At 40.7% G+C, this 21,651-nt stretch overlaps 1 protein-coding gene and 1 long non-coding RNA gene across 3 annotated transcripts in view; both read left to right on the top strand.

Annotated features, from left to right (window-relative positions):
* The window catches only part of LOC132977518 (carbohydrate sulfotransferase 8-like), a 222,964-nt gene that overhangs the window by 167,296 nt on the left and 34,017 nt on the right, over positions 1 to 21,651 (top strand). The window lies entirely within an intron of this gene.
* Positions 4,912 to 6,953, top strand: LOC132977533 (uncharacterized). Its single transcript, XR_009673830.1, has 2 exons — positions 4,912 to 6,435; positions 6,584 to 6,953. It is a non-coding gene; the product is annotated as an uncharacterized LOC132977533 (long non-coding RNA).

The raw sequence follows: 21,651 nt of genomic DNA, 5'->3' as shown, positions 1-21,651 counted from the left end.
TTAATTGAAGTTATTCGAATGAAATAATCAATGTATTCTTTTATTTCACCATCACACTTATACATGTATAACTCTACAGATCAGACTGGTTTTATGTTTAAAAAAATAAAGGATTGCACAAGACAATTTATGGTTTTCTCATGTGACTAAAAGCTACATTTTGCTAGCTTGACTAAATCCCCCGTGAAGGGTATCATGGGAAAATAGGTCGTATTAAGGAACTATCCAACGGTAACAGGACATAGACATGACTCAAGATAAGTGGCCACAGACATTTCAATGGAGATGTTCATCAAAACTAAACTAATGAAGGCTCATCAGAGTGCATTACCCATGCACAGAATGATAAGATATGAAAGCTAGAGTCCAGTCTGCTCTGAGGAAATAACTGAGATATGGTGCCATTGACACTGCTGTTTTTACTACACTGGGTTGAAGCCAGCAGACAGGAGCCCCATTTCACTGGGAGGCGCTCCAAATGACAAAATGAGCTGGAGAAGGATTTTGCTCCTATTTAAATGTCATGATTTGTTTATGATGGGTTAAAAATACAATCTCCACAGATCAGGTCGCCACCTGCTGTCGTTCTTGTTGCTGATTCTGGTAACATGCTTGTATTAAAGAAGGTCTTTCTTTGATTATAAGATATGGTTTAGATTCAGCAATGGTGCAGATACCAAAATAAAAAATAAGAATTTAAACAATACAATTCAGACTGTATGCGTAAGCAAACACTTAAGTTGTTCCAATCAGCCCTCATGAAATAACCAATTATCAGCATAAGCCCCAAGGCCTTAATTTAACATCTCCACATGGGGACCAAAGCAGAAAGACAACAACACATGGCAAAACTACATTAGTCTCAATTACATACAGGTAATTATAGATATACTATGTTCATTTCAAATGACTGGTGCTTTCATTACATTAATAAAAAGGTTTCAGCAAAACGTGTTGCACAAACTCTTGATCAAAATTCTTTATTTGACAGAGGTTTCTTTTTCTCTAGATCCCAATAAGAATCAACAGTCTGCAGCTCTGCACAGCTTTTACCTCACTGATGGGCTGAGCCAGTGATGGGCACAGCAGATAGTTTATCATTGATCATGCTGGTCAGTCCTACAGCTTACAGCTGGTAACAAGAAAGGATCAGGCACGTTCAGAAGTAACAGCAGGGAAGTAAGAATAACACACAAAGAAGGTTCTATCAGAACAAAAGGTAGCAGTTCAGGCTTGAAATAAAATACAAAAGTATTGCATGGGGAGGGAAAGGGTGAGTCGAGGTAGTGCAATAGGGAGAGAGATGGTCAATCTAACAATGATCAAAGCATTGTTAGAAAAGGTCATTTTATCTTGATTAGGTCTCCCACTTGTCGGTTCACGACACAGAAATTGTTACAGAAATATGAAACAATTCATATTTGTGCTTAAGACACTCATACTAAAACACAAGCATGACTGCTGGACACACATCATCTCCCCTAGGTCAACAAACACAGACCCTTTGATGTCTTATTCAGATGATGCACGTTAGCTCTGACGCTCGAGTAGCATCTGGCTTCTTCTTGCTTCACATCAAACTGTCTGTTTGGTTAGGTTGAGAAGAAGAAACTAGGCTGAGCAGGTTATGAGAGCATCATGGGGTAGTGAAAACAATAATGGACTTTAACTTGTGATTCACAAGGGACGTTAACCCCAATCATTTGGGTGGAGGTCCTGTGTTGACCACACCTTATTTAATCCAAACTGCCAGGGAGTAAACTTTATCTGTCTGTTACTGTTTGCCTTTTCAAAAATATTGTTGGTTGAGTTTAAAGTTAGTTAAAAGCCCAGTGCTTCTCATGCAGATGCAAAATGTAGTAGTGCGTCTGTATGAGCAGTTAAGGTGCTAACAGGGTGTTCGTATTTGACACCTTAGGAATGGGAACAGGGTGAGCATACGACACCAAATATAGAAAGGTAGACGGGTCAAACAAACGCAGGAGATCGCTGATTGCATCCCGTGTGAAACTAAACGTAAACATTGACTTAAACTCAAGTACACTTCTGTTCATCACATAATGAAGGTTGGCTTTTCAGTTCCTTTATTTCCCAAAGTCATTATATGACCCCCCCCCCCCCCCCCCCCCCCCCCCCAAAAAAAAAAAAAACAACAACAAAAAAAGTCCTTTACAGCATGTGCAATACATGATCCCAAGAGATCACATTTGTCCTGTAATACCACTTAAGTGCCATGCTGCTCTCCATGCCCTTTCATGTTATTCCTGTAATTATTCATTGGTTGTTTCCCTCTGACATCTAGTGGCATTTCTCCCGCCAGCACCTGCAGGGCTGGTATGGGGCTTGACTCCAACGTCCTAAAACAACGTCCCAGAGCTCCTGTTTGAACTTTATTACGTTCCAACAAGACACTTTTTCAAGGAATTGGCTTCATTTACGGCTTTCTGAGAAGCATTTCACTCGTGTATAATACCTCATGACCTCACACCTTCAGACCCATCCTGAGTTTTATTAATATGCCCATATTGAGTCAAGCTATAAAGTTAAAAAAAAACGAAAAAAAACCAACAGCTGAACATTTTCAGAAGGGTTATTTTTTAAGTAAAGAAAAAACATAAATCATATTTAAACAGGCCGGTACAGAAGCACTGTTTAAATACCATCCTTGATATTCCTCGCAAAACAATATCACAATAGATGGCCCATATTTACTTCCAGTTATCTGCTGTCTACTATGAGAAATGTAGCTCCCTCAACCCCCCTCCTCCTGCATTAGCATTTAATTGTATGTAAATTGTCAATATTTGGAGCATGTGTTCATGGTCATTAAACGGTGTATATCACAGGCTCTGCCAGGAAATTTATGATCTGAGGGACAGACTTTGTTGACAGATTGCGCAGATTTTTTCCTAAGCATTAAAAGACAAGACTGGCAACTAAAAAGCTGTTGTGTTTTTGCAGATGTCTGTTATGATGTGATTGGCTGTATCATGGGTGAATTTATCCCTGCTTTAATATGACATCTTTTTCTGTCTTTGTTTTGTAAGGGCTTTCTTCTCACATGTGAGACATGTTAAAGGCATTTACTGTTTTTTTGGTTGTCAGAGGTTTAGAGTCTCCTGAGTGACATATGGTTCATGCCAGGCTGGTAATTCAGTAGATTAAAGAGACTATTAAAAGGAGTTGTTTTTTAGTCAAGAGAGCAGATGTTGACTTTGATTGTATTATATTTTCCTTTTGACATCTTTGGTACTATGGTTGCCCTGTGTAAATAAATGACCTCTTTAGTCTTTGAAAAAGCCTCAGTCTTCCACCTACAACCTTCCTGGACAGTCTTGCCATTCAAACATTCAAGTCTCAAAGTTTTCAAAAGGGGGGGGGGGCGCCCCTTGTATGGAGAGTACAGCCCCTGTTGCAGCGACTGTGGGTTTGAATCCTGTCTCGACCCTTTGCTGCATGTCATCCCACACTCTCTCCTCTCGACATTAAGTATCTTTATTCAGCTGTCCTATCTAATCAAGGGAAAAAATTGCTCAAAAAAGATACAAAAGTGTGTTGTTTTTTCACGTATCAAAGCTTTCTATGGGCTTGTTTTATTCAAAATACTTTTAAGGAACACCAAAGACTGGGCATACATCACAGGTAGGGTGGTCTGAATACTCTTTAGCCCATCATGATTGGTTGTCAGAGAAGGAGATGGGTAAATTAACAGAAAAATCAAAAATCAAAGTGCCAAAAAGATCCATTCATTTTTCCTGTAAACCAAACCACCAATTCCAATGTACCTGCTTTTGGTAAGATTGACTAAAGCACTGTCTTTAAAGGACACCTTCAAGCTTTATAACCAAACTTAAGTAAGGTAGAAGACTTCATAACCTGATTTCTGCCTGCAAACAGCCTCTCCTGCTGGCTGGAGTGAGTACAAATCTAGAGGAGCTCTTATTTCATTAGAGGCAGGGATCTGTGAGCATCCCCGGTATATAATACAGGCTCAGGCTCTGTCCCCCAGGAGAATCCAGCATGGCTATGCCAAAAGTCAGGAAATGAATCACCATCTCTTCCTCTAATCCCTACAAACCACCTTCAGAGAGACATGAGAGACTGTACGGCTCTTGTCTTTATGCGGGAATGTGCCTGTTCACGTTCCGGTGTCTGGATCATTCCTCATTGTAAATATGCAGCTAACAACAGATCAGGGTTTGTCAGCGTCCAACAGACGCCACCTCAACAAACCATCCCAGGTCTCCAGAGACAGTCACTCACCATTACCCAGCCTAATCACTGAACATGCTGCTGTTTCCCATTAATGGACCGACAGTGTTGTGCAGCATCTGTGATGAGAGTTGAGTGGCACACGACCTGCTTTACTGAGCACCTTATTGGCCCATCGGAGCGGAGAGCGGGTTAGTGTTCTGCTCTGTGATCTGATGAGATATCCAGCCTTGTAGTGGCCAAGTGAGGAAACGAGAAGCTAATAACGCTGAGAGGAGCGCCGGTGGAGAGAGAAACTATACTGGACATGTCCAGTTTGACAGTAGATGATGTTAACCCTGTTTTAGCCATCCAGTTGTCATGATTGTAATGTACATGTCCAGAAAAGTACTCAGATAAATCTATCTTAAGATTTCTTAAGTCCTTACCGAGGGGCAACATCAAGGGCAGAAAAAAAGCCTCCAGGTGAGTGCAGTTCCTCAAGTTTCACACTTGACGTTTGCTCCAAAAGTGAGTCAATCCCCATCAGGGCCAAAAATGCATACTTATGCACAATCGGAAGTGTGGCTGCTTTGAGTGACAGGTGTGTGGGGAGCAGGGGGGATGGGGTTGGATCATTTTTATTTAAAATAAGGTTACAAACTTTCAGTAGAAACTTTTGTTTGGACGAAAAAGAATGAAACAGAACACAAAAAAACGTGTTGTTTCTTTACTCTTTAGGTTCCTCATATAAGTCATTTGTGTGCAATGTTTCAGTCTGTTCCACACATATGGAGAAAATGAACACAATGACTCAATCATTTATCAATAAGTAAATGTCTATTACATCTGTACTACAGATATTTGTAGACCAACATTGGCATAAATAGAGATCATTAAAAGAGCAGTGTCCTCTGAGGTAACCCTGACCACAGCCTGTAATCTCTACAAGCTCCGGATGATTTATTCCACAAAGCATGTATGTTCCTTGATAATTTGCATGTATTGGACACTGAACTATTTACAGTCAGCCCTACTTTCATTTCAGGCATTGATGTGTTTAAGCCATTCTCTGCCTGTCAATAATAGAACTGTATTCTCCAAAACATCTTTTCCCATAAAACCTCTTAATAAGGCACCCTGCGGCTATGTGCACTGTGTTGCAGGAAAAGGAGCGTGTCAAGATGTTTGCTGTCTCCCTCTGTGCTCAGAAATCCATAGTTAGAGTGAAGAATTGACTGTGGAAAGTTTGCTGCTGACACAGAATTTAACAAGAGCCGTACAGAGAAGAGTTTCTACCTCTGAGATTGTTTCAAAGGTAACTTGCAGAATATTTCTAAAAGCTCTAAAGACTAATCTCGGATTCATGGAAGGCCTACAGGTTACTTCAAGTGTTGTTCAAATATAATTACAAACCCTCCACAGTGGCATGACAAAAATCTCTTCTGATTGAAGAGATTTCTTATTCAATGTCGACCAAGGTTTCTCTTTTTATACAACTGCATCAACAAAAGAGTAACCCGCTGTCGCTCACTGATGCTTATCTAACAGTTGAAACTACCATGTTTTGTCAGCCATTGTTAAGAATAAATTATTTAAAGTAGCTCAACTGAAAGTCTGACACGACTTATCTTCATTCATTTCATTTCATTTCATTTCATTTATTATACAGGAAAGTTTAAAAGTAACATTAAGTTACAGTTTAACGGGCCTGACTGAAAACTGGTTTCCAGCAGGTTCCTGTTCTGCAGAACATGAAACATAAACCACAGTCATGACACATCAAGACAAATACATTTACAGGACATTAGCATGGGCTAGGCAAATACAGACAAATAGAAACAAACAGTACAGATACTGCGGACAATACATGAACAATTAATGAGTGCAGGTGTAAGTGTGGAGAAGGTGTCATTTGTATGTATTTCTGAAATATGAGGTAGATGGTAAAGTTCTAATGTTATGGGGAATGTCATTCCAAATTTTGGTGTATGTATAAAAGAAGGACTTACGACCATAGTTGTTTTTGTATGCAGGGACTGGGATGAGTGCCTGTGAGACTGACCTAGTGAGGCGCACTTGTCTACTATTATCTGTCGGTAGAAGTGCAGCGAGTGTTGATGAAGTGCTGTTTTTAATCTGAAAATAGTATGTAATAGCGTGGCTGTGTATGTAATTCTGGAAAGTCAAGGCGTTGGAGCATGTGAGTGCAGAGCAATGGTGTAACCACTTTGGGAGGTTACTGTGGATCTTAAGAGCTTGATAGTACAGTCGTGCTATTGGTTCAGTAATCTCCTTAGTGGTAAGTGACCAGATTGGAAGACAGTAGGAAATTGCTGAAAACACAATTGCATGTAGGTACGTTTCAGAAACAGAGAAGGAGAGATATGAGCTGATCTTATTATACACATAAAGTTTCTGACTCAGCTTAGTAGTTAGTTTAGAGGTGTGTTCACGGTATGTAAGATGCGAATCAAGTAGCACACCAAGATATTTGTAGGTCTTTGTGACGACAAGATCTTGGCTTGCAAAGGTGATGGGATCAGTGAATGTAATACATTTTCTGGGGGAGTGAAAGTACATACACTCAGTTTTCTTTGCATTGATGGTCAAATGATTATTTTTCAACCAGTCATGTAAGAACTGAAGATCAGATGACAATTTGGAATTTATGACATTAGGATTTGAGTCAGAGAGAAAAATCACAGTATCATCAGCATACAGTAAGCATTTTGAATATTTGCACACTTGAGGAAGATCATTGATGTATAAAATAAAAAGCAAGGGTCCAAGAATGCTGCCTTGTGGAACATCCATATCACAGAATAAAGGTTGGGATGTTGTACGATCAATTTTGACAATTTGCGACCTGTTTCTCAGATAAGAAGAAAGCATTTCAATCACAGATGGAGACAGTTTAAATGAGTGAAGTTTGTTAAGCAGGATTTGATGGTTCACGGTGTCAAAAGCTTTACGAAAATCAATAAAAATAGCTTCAGTGATGTGACCTTTGTTAAGAGAGTCACGTACTTGTTCAGTGAGAAGTAGTAATGCCGACATGGTTGATCGTTTAGCTCGAAAACCATGTTGGCAGTCACTGAGCCAGTTGTAAGCTTCAAAGTAAGAACTTAGCTGGTTATATAAGGCTTTTTCAAGCAACTTAGACATAACTGGAAGTATTGCTATAGGTCTGTAGTTTGAAACAAGAGTAGGATCATCAGATTTAAAAATTGGCAATGATTTGTGATATTTTCCAGTTAGAGGGAAAGATAGAAAGCCTGAGACAGAGATTGCTGAAAAAGCGGTACTAGGCTACCAGCATGAGTCTTTAAAAAGAAGGTGTTTAGACCATAAATATCACGGGCATGAGAGTTTTTTAATGAGTGCAGTATTTCTGTCACCTCATTCTGAGTGATCTCAGAAATCTGAGAACTGATCAGGTGTTAAAGAAAGAACATTCATCTGCTTTACAGGAAGTAGAGATAAGACAAGGTTTCAGGAAAACAGTCACAAATCAAAAACAGGAAAGCAAAGCATCCATAATGTGGCTAAAAAATAACAGAAAGTGATTAAATCTCACATGCATTTTCTCAGATTAATACAATGCATATAAACAGAAATGAAACTAATATTAGTTATCTGATAATTTTTTGTGACTGTCCTTCACTATTGAACACTTTGTGATTTATATTTAACTTGAAAGCTAGTTTTGTGTGTCAGTCACTGTCATGGCGGCTGTGGCTCAGTTGGTAGAGTCGGTCGTCCCTCAACTGAAAGGTTGGGGGTTCGATCCCGCCACATGTCTGATGTGTCCTTGGGCAAGACACTTAACCTCAAGTGGCTCAAGCTGCTTGGTCCTTGGTGTATGAATGCATATAAATGGGATTAGTCACTTCTGACTGTCATCAGTGTGTGAATTGACGTGAATGTGTAGGTGTGACATGTGGTGTTGAAGTGTCAGGAGACTAGAAAAGCATAATACCAGCTCAAGTGCATTTACCATTTAACTCTGCTTTATGAGAGACGTGAGCCTAATTTAAAATAAAAATCTAAATCCTGAATTGCACGTTTCACAATGTGAAATATAAATAGAAACACACACACACATTTTGTTTATTTTGTAACTGTTCTATTCTGGGTGCTATCTGACAGTCTGTGTGTACAGTATGTGTGTAGTAGAAAGAGAACATCACCTCACACACACACACGCACACACACACACACACACCCTGGGGGCTTGGCCGTGGATCATTTTAGACAATAAAGGTGAGTGCAGTGAGATGGGCGACAGAATAAGAACAGAGAAAACCTGTGAAATTCTCTGTAGCTGGTCAGCCAGAGAGGATGCATGTGTCTCCTTCCACATACACACACACACACTTTCCTATTGAATCTCCCCCCCCCCCCCAACATCCCAAAACACACGCTCTACATTTAAATGTATGCAGGGCCATGCTGCAGGCTCAAACTCCAGACAACACTTAGTAGAACAGTTTAACTACAAACTAGTGGTATGCAAATACGCCTGATGTAAGAATTAAAATCCTATTAAGTCAAATGGCTTGTTGACCTTCCCCCTGTTAAGGGACATTATGCAAGCACTGAACTCTTAAAACTGTTATGCAAAACCGCTTCTTCTCCATGTAATTTTCAACAGAGACTCAACTGCAAATATGACTCATTACCCTCCCATGTAGATACAAAAAAAAACTGCAATATCCACATATGATTGCCATGAAATTATTCTCCAGCAGTGTCACTTACATCTACATTTTCTGTCACTGAGTGTAAGATACCGGGGAGCACGTCAGGCCGAGATAAAAATGAATCCTGCTGAGGATATTAAATTATAAGGATATTAAAACAGCTCTTCAGAGGGATATGAGCTTCTGTCTATGGACCAGAAGATTTTAATAACAATAAAGTATTGCTTTGGATATTCCTAATAAAAACGGCACAGTCTTTTCAGGCTGCTTTCTTTCATTTTGAGAATTATTTATTGCTTTGTGGCACACTGCAGCTCGATGAAGTGACATTTTGAAATGGAGAGCGTGTCTTCTTTAGCCGGCCTTCCAATTTACATACAAAAGAAAAGCTGTTTTTTCAACTCCAGAGAGCTCTGTGATATTAATCCGCGTATATATTGTGTTTCTTTTCATACTCTGCATGACTACATGACATTCCAATCTTCAAGACACTTTCCGTTTGACATAAGAAGGTCAGCAGAAACAAATCTATCTGTGAGAACAATGAAAACCCAAATAACCCAAATCATGCTTCCAGTGCAGTCCCCTTATTATGTAAACAACAAAATGGATTCAACTTGAACTTTGTACAACAGGATAAATGTTAAGATCAATGTTTTACTGCATTTGACATTTTGAATAAGTCTTGCCTATATTTGATGTTGACTCAGGTTGTTTTTTTAATACTTTTTCTGGTTAACAATCTGTCCTAGCATCAGCGACAAATTTCTTTTAAACTGTCGCTCGCATTGACAGACGGAAAACGAGGAAGGAGGGGGCTCTACAAGGCACTGACACTCACTTTTCATACCCAACAGAGCTTGTTAGCTAGTTTTACGATGTGAAGATAACGGTGCATTTATAATATCCGCTTCTTTGATTTAAATGTTGTGCTTCGACTTGTGTCAACAACACCGGAGGAAAAAACTGTCTGTTTAATGACGAGCCTCTGAGTTATGATTTTATTCATGAGCTCCTAAAGCACAAAGTTTGTCCGCCTTCTTTCCGAAGCACTAGATGTCATTGTGTTTGCAAGGGGAAATTGAAATCATAGAATTGTATATTTAATGGATGCAGTGTGGACAGCCAGCGTGCGATCACACGCGATGCAACGCTATATATACGATGGTGTAACTGTAGACAGTCACCTTTTTTGCTTTGGATTCTGACATCTGTTTTTGGAAACATTAAAATTGTAGGTCAAAACCATGAAAAACATGTTGCTAAGCAGTAACTGCATTCTAAATTAATCATGCAGTACTTTTATAATTTTGCAAGTTGAACCTAAACGTAGAACACACATACAGCTGACAAGCCGAGTTAAAGTGGTTTATTCAAAGATTGTTGCTTAGATGCTGAAAGGTATGACACAATGATGAGAAGGTCACTCAGGTACACACGGAAGGATGCTGAACTAAAGGAACCAACATTAGAACAACCAGGGACACTGGACTCAAAGCCAAATTACTGAATTTCTCTCTGGGATTAATAAAGTATTTCTGATTCTTCATACTGTGGCACATATGGCACATTACCCTGTACTGTAGCTGAGCACGATCTGGGATGATTGGTTAGTTGACAGCAGGTGAGCAGGTTCAGAAGGTGTGTCTGAGGAAGCCCTGGGGCACAGCTGTAATCATTACAGAGTATTGATGCACAAGGCTCATTCAAAAGTAAATAACAATGAATATCATTTGCAGTTTGAATGATCATGTGTATCTCTCAAAACCATGCATCATCACATTAGAGCCTGTGTGTGAGTGCGCAGCCTGAGGATCATCAGTCAGGGGTCTCTTGTTTTCCTTTAACTGAGTTGAAGATTAAGCCGTTTTCACATCTGCACTCCTGAAAATATCTAGATTTGAGGACTGCTCCAGATATTCTCCTGACCTGGCTGTTCACATATGCACCTCACAGCGGGAGGGGGGGGGGGGTCACCTGAGGTAAGACGTTTAAAAAAACGATGCGGACGAAGCAACAGAGTACGCTATACAATGCTATAATAAGAATATTTGCCTTTATATCAATGCTACGTGTAGTCCGACAAAATCACAATATCAACAAAAGAGCGGAGTAGAAGATACTGACGAACAGAAAACCTGCATGGAGATCATAGCCATTGCATACATACACCTCAATGCACCGTGCAGCAGTCACAGAATACAAACGTCACTCCCCCCTCCCATTGGCTCGAGGTGAACTCTCCGGATAATATCCTGCTGCGTTCTCACATCAGCTCACTCGGGACATGCTGAAGGAAAAAAAGAAAAGGGGTCTGGCAGGAGATACCCCGGGTGAAGTCCAAGTGACGAATGTGGCTTACTTTCACACTTACAGCTCCTCCGGGAAATATCAGGAGTTTTTGAGGAGTTTTCTGCAACTGTGAAAGCCCTACTAGATTACACTGACTGAGGGTTTTATTGCACCTTGCATAATTAGAATATTACAGACATTGGAAATGTGGTCTTAAGGGCCTTCTCATAAAACATTTTACATCATTAACATATTTACCTTTGCCTTTTTGTTTTATTTGTCTCTATTAATGACTGTTTCTTTTTTCTGCTATTTTTACTGTGCTGCCAGGTACTTCGTGTTGTTGATTTACGCAGCACTTTGCTCATTATCTCAGCTTTATTCGTGTCGTCTTGCTGGGTTATTGTTGCACACAGCAGGAAGTGTGAAGAAACATTTTGTGTATCTTGTTAACTACGATTTAGATAACTTTTGTTTTGACACCAGTAACTGTATAATTGCAAATGGAGTGCTAATTGACAGAGAGGACCACTTCAAAGCAAACCCTGATATTTGTACTTTACATGCTTTGAGTAAGAAAAACTATACATCAGGTCAGGCAGAGGACCGTTACCTTGGCTACCAGAAAGTCCAACTTTTCCCTCCTGCACATGCAGACAGTGAGAGCACAGCAGTAGGCGAGGAAATGTTTTCAGATATGTCTTCTGCTACAGTAACCCCTCCTGAATGGAAAGTCCTCCAGTGTGATAAAGCAGCAGTATGCAGAGAAGGTGCTATAATAACCAAACACCTGCTTTTTCTCAAACATAATAGACAATACCTTAAAGGAAGCAATTTTAATGCCTGAGCATCAATACCAGTTTTCTGCGCTTCATTCCGAAACTACTTTGGTAATTTTTGGTTTTCAAGTTTTGAAAATAGAAAGTAAGATGTTCAGAGGGTGTTTTACGATGTTTGCCTGAAAGCTGTAGTTTAAAAATTAAACATTAAGCTCAAGCAGCAATTGCTTGTGGGCTGCATTTTTGTGTTAGCAGGCTAATGTTAGCACACTTTAGTTAGCTCATATCTTCACATTGCATGTAAATTGACACAGAATAACCGTGATCTAAAAAAAAGCTTACGTGACATACAAATAAGCAGTGAGTAGACTATGTTATTCTTCTTTTCTCTAGTCCTTGACTAAAACAGCTTTATACACAAGGCCATCCCGTCCATGTGAACATGATGTAAACACAGCTCTGACAACAACACAGCCAGAGGGAGTCGCGCTTCTCACTTATTGTAGACAGTCATGACTCACAGAGACATTTACAGAGGATATACTTTCTGCTGTATTAATGTTCAAAATGTCTCATATTCTGCCTTTAAATGTTCTCAATCACAAACTGGGACGAGTATATTGACGTTTTAAAAACCCTTTTTCTAATTTGTTCCTGAGCAATTAAACTAATGATACTTCTCATTGTATTCAGTTTTGAAGAATACTTGTATTTAATGTATTTAACTTAATTTAACTTGCTGCTATTGTGAGGTTGTTTTTGCAGCCCTATTCTCTTTGTCTTCTCTTTATGTGATGGTTTTATTTGAGTAATCTACCGGGTATGCTTCGTCTTGCGACGTTTTCAGCTTTCGCCCTAGCATTGTTGTGTTCCTATAGCCTCTTGGAAGAACAGCAGGGGTACAGCTTTGGGGAAATCTCACATAAATAGGATCAATTTCTTTTCTATGACTGAGAATCAGCAGACTCTCACTTCATTTGTCAGCTAGGATAGCATCCATCGATTGGTGAGTCGTGTGCAGCCACACCATGACAGCCTCTCAAAGCTGAGAGTCTGATCTGAGCGTTCCCAGGCAGGTCTGCAGGCGGGTCTTTGTCTGACACAAACACCAACACCATCACCAAGAAGGTCGATTAGAGCTCATCTTTCCACACAGCCCCTTCTGTCACTTATTATCCTATCACTTCTGGGCTTTACTAGTTTATTCATTTTACCTCTGTTATCTTAGATAGTAGTTAACTCTCCTGAATGCTTTTCCTTTACACTGGTTACTCTCTTTACAAACATCTCATGTTATCTGTTCCATGTGCAGGCCCTAAATGACTGATACTGGTGCATAATTACGCAAGCTGGTTAAGTTTTGATCATGCAGCATCATACTATCACTAAACAACTACAGAATGTGCTTACATGCACAGCAGATTTGTCCTTTTGTCTCAGATTCCTAACAGTCATTGCGTCATGAGGAGCTTCCCGGCTGTAAAGGGGATGAAAGTAGCGACTGTGATTTGCTGTGATTGTTGCATTCTCTATTTTACTAAAGACAATTATATAAGATGTAGACGTAGCGTCTTGGTCTCAAAAGTGAAGCCACTGCTGAAGTGCCTTAAACCTGCAATCTTTCTAACGGCCAGCAGGGGGCGAATTTACCCCCCAAAACAAAGTCACACTAGAGGAGAACATGACCCTGTAGTTCTCACTTGACTTCTGACTCCAGTAAACACTTTCAAAATGAGCTTATGGTCTCAATCTCAAGTGGCAGTTCTTCCTCAGCAGCATGAAGCATTTTATAAACTGTTGTCCCATTAGAGTTAAATAGATAACACAGGGTAGGCTGTAGGGTGGGGCTGTGACTCCTACCAATGCAAAATGGCAACCTAAAAGAGACCTGACTGTCTATTTGATCTAGTGCAATATGGGTAGTGTGCAGTACTGTATATATTGTGTTGTTTTGCATTGGTATGTGACTTTCTGTTTACATGAGGATGTTTTTTTCGATTTTTTATTTTTTATTGATTCTAGTGGAAAGACAGCACAGCCACCCTCACACGCACAGACCTGCAGGACAGACAGACACACACACACACACACACACACACACACACACACACACAAACACACACACACACACACACACACACACATACAGTATGAGCATGCTCAGAAAGCAGTGCAGACTGCTTAAACACAAATACACATGTTTACATGTAAACAACATCTGTTTGAAAGGGGATGCTGGATTATATCAGATTTGTTTGTATTTTATAATCTTGTCCTTTCACCTCCATGATGCACCAGACAAGATTTTGATGTACAAACACATCCATCTCAACCTGGGGGCTCATAGAGTGCAATGATAGCCGCTCATTCTTAGGACAGACAGAATACACATTATCCAACAGTACATTATATGAAGAATGATGCATGTTTCTTCACTTTTTCAGTTGCTTGTTGCAGGTTCAAATATAATTTATAATTTTATATGAAAGAAAAGAAAAGTGCTGGCTGTGCACCTGAGAGCTCAAGCACTGCATGTCCGTCCTGTTTTATATTTGAGATCGTTTTTACTCCAGCAGACATGGAGCAAAGAGGATGTGGGTACAAGACACGATCTGTGTGCGGCTGAAATACAGGGAATATCATACATTTGGAAAAGAGCGTCGGAACGTCAACAGCGCCTTTCTGACAGTTGAAAGATATTGAACTTGAGCATGTAGAGCGGCCGTACAAAAAAAGGCTGAGCGCTCGGAAAAAAGGCTCTGGGAGCAGCACTTCATCTCCATGCGGCCACCTGCTGCTTCAAACCCTCCCCACACATTTAAAACAATTGGAAAAGTGGCTGGTGCTCAGAAGAAAAACGCTAGGTGGACACTCAGAACGGCATGTTTAGGTTACACACCTTAAATACTGCTCAACATCTGTGGCATGCCTAAAGGTTTTAGGGTTGTTATTGATGTTATTGATGTTGCCTTATTCAGAATAGTCTTCTGCTCTCACATAAGAGTGTGTGTTTGTGTGTGTGTGTGTGTGTGTGTGTGTGTGTGTGTGTGTGTGTGTGTGTGTGTGTGTGCCTGGTCTGATGAGGTGGAGGTACACTGACCTTTGTCTGATGGATTGTTTTCTCCCAGATGAAGACAAAAGGGGTGGAGGGGCTGATGGGCAGAGGCCCTGTATCTGTATTTGTGTGTGTGCATGGGTGTGTGCGTGTGTGTGCATGTGTGTGTGTGCATGTGAATGTGTGTGGTTGTGTGTGTCCTGTAGAAAACAGGAAGGAGAATCCTGGAGTACCTAGAGATGAGCTTCTGCTCTGCCATGTAATTATGTACTCCTCTTTCACCTCCCTCCTCTCGCCTCCTCTCCAATCCTGCGTCTCCTCTGCTCTTTCTTTCCTCAGCTCTCATTCTTGCAGCAGCTCCCAGCTGAGCCGCAGGTGGTGGCAATCTCTGTCTGTCCCACTGCTCTAAGTGTATACACACACACACAGTCTGAGAGCTGCAGGGCGGCTGCCCAATAACACAGGCTTTACCTCTCAGACAGCACAGCCACCCTCACACGCACAGACCTGCAGGACAGACACACACACACACACACACACACACACGCACACGCACGCACGCACGCACGCACGCACGCACGCACACACACACACACACACACACACACACACACACACACATACAGTATGAGCATGCTCAGAAAGCAGTGCAGACTGCTTAAACACAAATACACATGTTTACATGTAAACAACATCTGTTTGAAAGGGGATGCTGGATTATATCAGATTTGTTTGTATTTTATAATCTTGTCCTTTCACCTTCATGATGCACCAGACAAGATTTTGATGTACAAACACATCCATCTCCGCTTGCATCTCAACCTGGGGGCTGCATGGACAGATCTGTGCCATCCACACACTGTCAGCCTTCATTACCAAAATAAAATTCTGCTCACACTAAGCATGCTGCACCAAAATCTTCAGGTAAAACAATAAACAACAAAAACCTCAGGACTGCTTGGTTGAAATTGTCAGCTATCTTTGCAATGTGTGCAGGGATTTAAAAGAAGGATATTAAGAGTTACAGCCTTTAATAGCCCCTGAATTAATCAGTGAGCCTGACACTTTATCAATCTCTCGTTCTTTGCATGCAGTTTCATCACACCTTATTAAATTTACATCCATTTTCCTCCCCTCTAAAATTATCTCTTAATTTGGTTACTTCCACCCTTGCTGTGCTCGCCTCCTCAATAAAAGGCAATTTTGCGGTTTATACAACACGTTGGTTCAGGAGAGAAATTGTTGATGGAAAAAAAAAAGGGGGGGCTCTGGTTTCATTAAAAGAGACAGATTAAAATCAGATTATCTTCATCAAATCTAATAAATGTATTCATGAGGCTGTGCTTTTGAAATTATAAATTGATATGCCTTTTATACATTTAATTACCAGCGGTACATTTTTTAAATAAATATCTAATTTGAGCTCACAGCTATCGACTGCAGTTTATGATTCCACTTTTCGTCCGCTCTGAGCTACACAGGAATCATTTTGTGAGGTGTTTTTGTCTTCTCTTGTGTTAAGGACTTAAAGATAAACTCTTTCTCTCTCCGTCTCTTCTCAAGCTCTCTCTCTGAAATACACGCTGCTATCTGTGGAATCAGCTCTCTTTTTTATAGGCGGGCTTGGTTTATTATATGACGGTGGCCTTTCGTTTTGCTAATGTAGGTGATTTTCTCCCCGTGAAAACACAGTGATCCATCTCCTGCTCGCGGGGTGGGCGATTTATCGTGAGCAACCGGCTGTTAACACACCTCGGCTAAGAACAGATGCAGTTCTTTAACAGATAACACGCTGGAATAAGATGGAGCACTCAGATTAGTTGCGGTGTCCAATAAATTGCACGCAATTGGAGTTCTAAAACAGTATCGTCTGTATCAGATCTGCTGTAGGTTTTGGCATGACAGAGTGTTAATGAAGCGTAGCGCTGCATGGGTCGCTTCCACACGGGACCCTCAGCGTGCCTCCTTTTTGACAGCCGAGGGGTTTGCATGCTGTTGTATGCGAACACATACACGCAAACGCCTCATGTTTCTGTCACTCTGTTTGTTAATATTTACTCTCAGTAGTTTCATTAAAAACCTCAATGTGCAGAGAATTCATTTTCTGAAAGACATATTCTCTTTGGTGGATCCTTTATACCTTAACAGCCTTTCATCTGTGTTCGACAGATGTAACCAGGAGAGCGACAGCATCTAACTTTATACCTATTCTCTGAGAAAAAAATAAATATACATCCTGGTATCAATGTCTGATTTTCTGTGCTATGACCATGTTCAGTAAAATATGAATACATCTTTGATGGAGAATGAAAACACTTAGGCCTTCAGTTATCTAAGCGGTAATTATAAGTGCATACCTGTAGCTGCATTACTGTGGTAATGATATGCTTTAGGTGGAAAAATAAGTGGTTAGAAAATGATTCATCACCAGAAGTGTTGCTTAGCTTTTTTTTGCCTTAGCTAAAGGTTTTTAATTTTGCAGGTGTTATGTTTCAAAATAAAACACCTGCCCACACTCACTCTCTGCAAAGTCAGCAGCTTAACTTAAATGGCAAAGACAGCATTCAATATGGTCAACTTTGTAAAACTATTGATTGACTGGTGCTGATCCAAGTCCAGGACTTTCTCCATTAATCACTTCATCACATTTTTTCTAAGTTTACAATAGACCCAAAAGCACAGCCAGGGGACATGTGAATTCATTTGCAAAACCGATACATCAGAAGACTAGTGTCCCCAGTGAAATAAACAGCAAAGGTTTCATTTTTAAAGAAGTTGGTTAGGTAGCTTTCAATCTTTATTAAACACACAACATAATCAACAGCGAGTTAGTCATGTGTGATAAATGATGAGTTAGTTAAACGATGAATTCTGTAATAAACAATAAGTTGGTAACATAATAGAGGATGAGTTAGTTACGTAATAAACCAGCCTTTTTTTAGGCCTCAGACCAAGCTGCCCTATTTAAGGAGTTGGGATATGGTGGTAGAGGTGGCATGAGGAAGAACCGGCCTGGCCCCACCACAAACCTTTTTTGCCTCCAAGCCTCACGGCCATTAGAGCCCTGTGTGGTGGGACGACCACAGCAGCTTTCCTTTATTGATGGGAATGTTTATGAATATTTGAAGGCCCTTTCAGCTCTGCGTGAGAGGAAATGAGGGAAACTGCAGCCTTTGTGGGTGGCATTTATCCTGCTATAGCGCAATATGCTCCTCTTCTTAAAAGCTCTTGACATCAGCTGTGTGAATCCTCCTCTGTGGTGAAATGTCAGTGCTACCCACAGGGCCATCAGCCACGCCCACTATAATAATGAAATTAACATCATCCCTCCTTTATTTCTTCCTTTCTTTCCTTTCCTCTACTCGATCAATCCAATATAAATGATTTTCAAATTCAGACTAAGATGGCCACAGGGGGGGGAGGAGGTGAATCTGGGATGATTGCTCCACTGATTCATCCTCTAACAGATGGCTTCCTTTATGTGAGCGTGCATGTGCATTTGGGTGCATATTAAACAGCATCAGAGCTGGGGAAGAGAGGCAAACAGAGAAGCAGGAGAAAAGGAAAAGATGACCAGAGATAGTAAGAGGCGCCCACGCAGCAGGCGTCGCTGCCAGGTCAGGATTAGATGCCCTTCCACCGGCTCACTCCACACCAGTTGCTTTGGAGTCAATCCAGCTCCAGCCGCCTCGGGTGAAAACAGAGCTGACCTTTTCCAGCACTCGGAGCTGCAGGATATGGACTCTGAAAGGGTTGTGATCTTCATCTTGGCATCACTCTCGCTGATCTTTTTTTTTTGCCTTCTCTTGTAGTAGAGCAAATCAATCACCAAAGTGCACACTGTTTGTTTGAAAATTGTGTTCTTGCATGTTTGTGTGATCCAGACATGCATGCTATCAAGAGAGCATAATATTAGACCCCTATGAAGTGGGCGACAAATAATCTCAAGTGACATGATGTAGACGTTTCCTCAGGGACAGCTTAAGTGGCATTTATTTTCACACACACAAAACTATGGACTTGAAGAGTAGAAAGTACACACACCATTACACTTTCAAAGGTAAACACTAAGCATTTAGACATAAAAAACTTACCTAAGCAGAAATACTCAAAACTTGTCAAAGTCAATAAAAGTGCTTGAAAATAATGACTAAATTATAATTACAATTTTATATAACAAGTAGTACAACGGCGTCTGCCACTCAGCAGGGCTCCGAAGGCCGTTCACACGTTTACATCTCTTAACTCTTTTAACTGCTTAAAATCTAGAAAATACACTGGAAAAAAATGAAGATACTCAGATTGATGAATTTAACTTCACAGATAACCCTGCCAGATGCATACAGGTGAATTAACTCTACAAACCTACTCAGTTACAGGTTTGAGTGACATCTGCTGCATTCAATCCCCATCGTGCTGCTTTCACACACGCACACCAAGCTCTCCTGATTTACCCAGATTTTCTTTCCTGCAAGCCCCCCCCCAAGTAAATGCTTTGTGTGAAGTCCGGATTAGCAGATGTGTTGATGATATTATCCGGAGAATCGACTGCTAGGGAGGAGGAGGAGGAGGTGATGATGTTTACATCCTGTGATGACTGGCACTTGTACTGGTGTGATCTCTGTTCTCATAATGAAACGTCTTTATTATGTTTACTGTTTACCAGTATGCCTTTTACATATGTCCTTAGACTACCCCACCCCACCCATCCAATAGGGATAGCCTCCGAGCTGCATCTCTATGGTGCATGTGCAAACAAGTGACTAGATGTAAGGGGCAGTCTGCTTGAAATTTTTTTGAATTTGAAGAAATGCATGTGTGAAACGGCCTCATATTAAGTAACCATACATTACTATTTTTAACGTGTGATTGATTCTAAGTAAATTATCTTTTTACCCGTCACACACATGGTGAACCTTCCCTTCTTACTGCGGTTTAAGTGGAAGGTATTCATTCAAAGCTACTTTAACAGGGATAGAAACATTTAGGAATCTGCAGCCTGCCCTGTCATCACCCTCCACACACTCACCATGTCCCTCCTCCTACACGGCTCCTTCTGGCTGCTTCTATCATCACTCAGGGTTCTGGTCTTGGCAAGCAGAGCTATGATACTGGTAATGATAGGATTGAAGCTGATTTTATTGCCGTGCTGCGAGTTACTCAAAACCGGCACATCAACGGGAATGACCGTAATGAAAATGTGACACGGGAGACATCAGGATGGTTTCCACACCCACGGCGGCTGTCTCCTCAAAAAAAGATAAAGTGATTCATTTTGTTCAAAACCTCCGATCTGAAAAGCTGTCTGTCATCCTGGAGACAGCTTGCCAATGTTCAAATTAACTGTCTCACTTTTCATCAGACAAAGCGAAAGAAGACTGAAGGAAAAAAAAAAGCTGATGGTGTGTTCAGTGTCTTTTGATCATCTCACAGTCTGTCCAAACTCGGCACCCAAGGAATAAAACTTTTTTTTTCCCTTGATGTGAGGCTAAAAGTTGTGGGTATGATTACTAAGTTTTTATCCAAGATTTTGAGAAGAAACTTTAAACACAATTAAAGGTCACACATTATCCTCCTTTACGACCAGTTTAAATGATTCCCAGCGCTCCCCAAAACATGTCTGTGAACTTTCTTCTACCTCTATTTCAGAGGTATTTCAGGCTGTTTCTGTGTCTGTAGCTTTAAATATGTAAATGAGCTGTGTTTAACTTCCCTTTAGAAGGGCTTGGATGGCTCAGGCTTTCTCGCTCAATGCCCAATTGTTTACAGTGAGAAGGCAGACTCAGAGGGCAGAACAAACACCTAGCTGTGGGAGTGTCACCCACCTGGGGAAGGGGTTACTGCCCTTTGTGATGTCATGAAGGTAAAATCTCCAAACGGCCTGTTTGAGAAAAATAGAGCAGGGAAAAGATGGAAAGGATGGAATTTTCTTATAATTGGTGGGTTTATAGACAGACTATGGACACATGTTAGTGTTAGAAAAACATGTTAAAGTGTATTTTGCATAATACGCATGTGACTTTAAATAAATCTAAATCCTTATGCCAGAAAAACAACAGATCAGAACACAAATTCTTATACATTTTGAGAAGTCATGTCCATGATCTCTTTAAGAACTCTGAGATCTGCTCGTTTCTTTACACTTTAATTTCAGAACTCTAACTAAAACATCTTCTGACTGCTTTTGCTTATTTAACATTATGACCTCCTCTGTGGGTATTTCCTCCCAATAGCAGCTCTCCCTTCTCAGTCTGACATTCAGGAACGAAGGAAATTGGCACTAAAATGTGAAAATCTGTCAAAAAAGTAAAGTATCCCCCAACTGTTCTGTTTGACACAAGCTGCGGTATCCGAGTAAAGCTCCTGTGCTTGTGCCACATTAGATTTTATTTGCAATTAAGGTTAATTATCAGAAGCACAGGCGGCTCTAATATTTTCTGGTTGTGGTTTATTGGGCCTCTGTTTGACAGGAGGACACCCTACAGACCAGCACTCTAAACACACTGAAGGTGAGGTAATGGCACCGGCAGTAATTAGTTTACACTTCCCTCTATAAGGCCAAGCATTTCCTGTCATTCGGAGACGCAGACAGGAGCACACTGGCACCAATGGGAGACACTTTGGCTTG

Source organism: Labrus mixtus, chromosome 1 (assembly GCF_963584025.1).
Source record: "Labrus mixtus chromosome 1, fLabMix1.1, whole genome shotgun sequence".
Classification (NCBI taxonomy): Eukaryota; Metazoa; Chordata; class Actinopteri; order Labriformes; family Labridae; genus Labrus; species Labrus mixtus.
The sequence above is the reverse complement of the archived record's forward strand: the minus strand, read 5'-3'. Positions and strand labels throughout refer to the sequence as shown.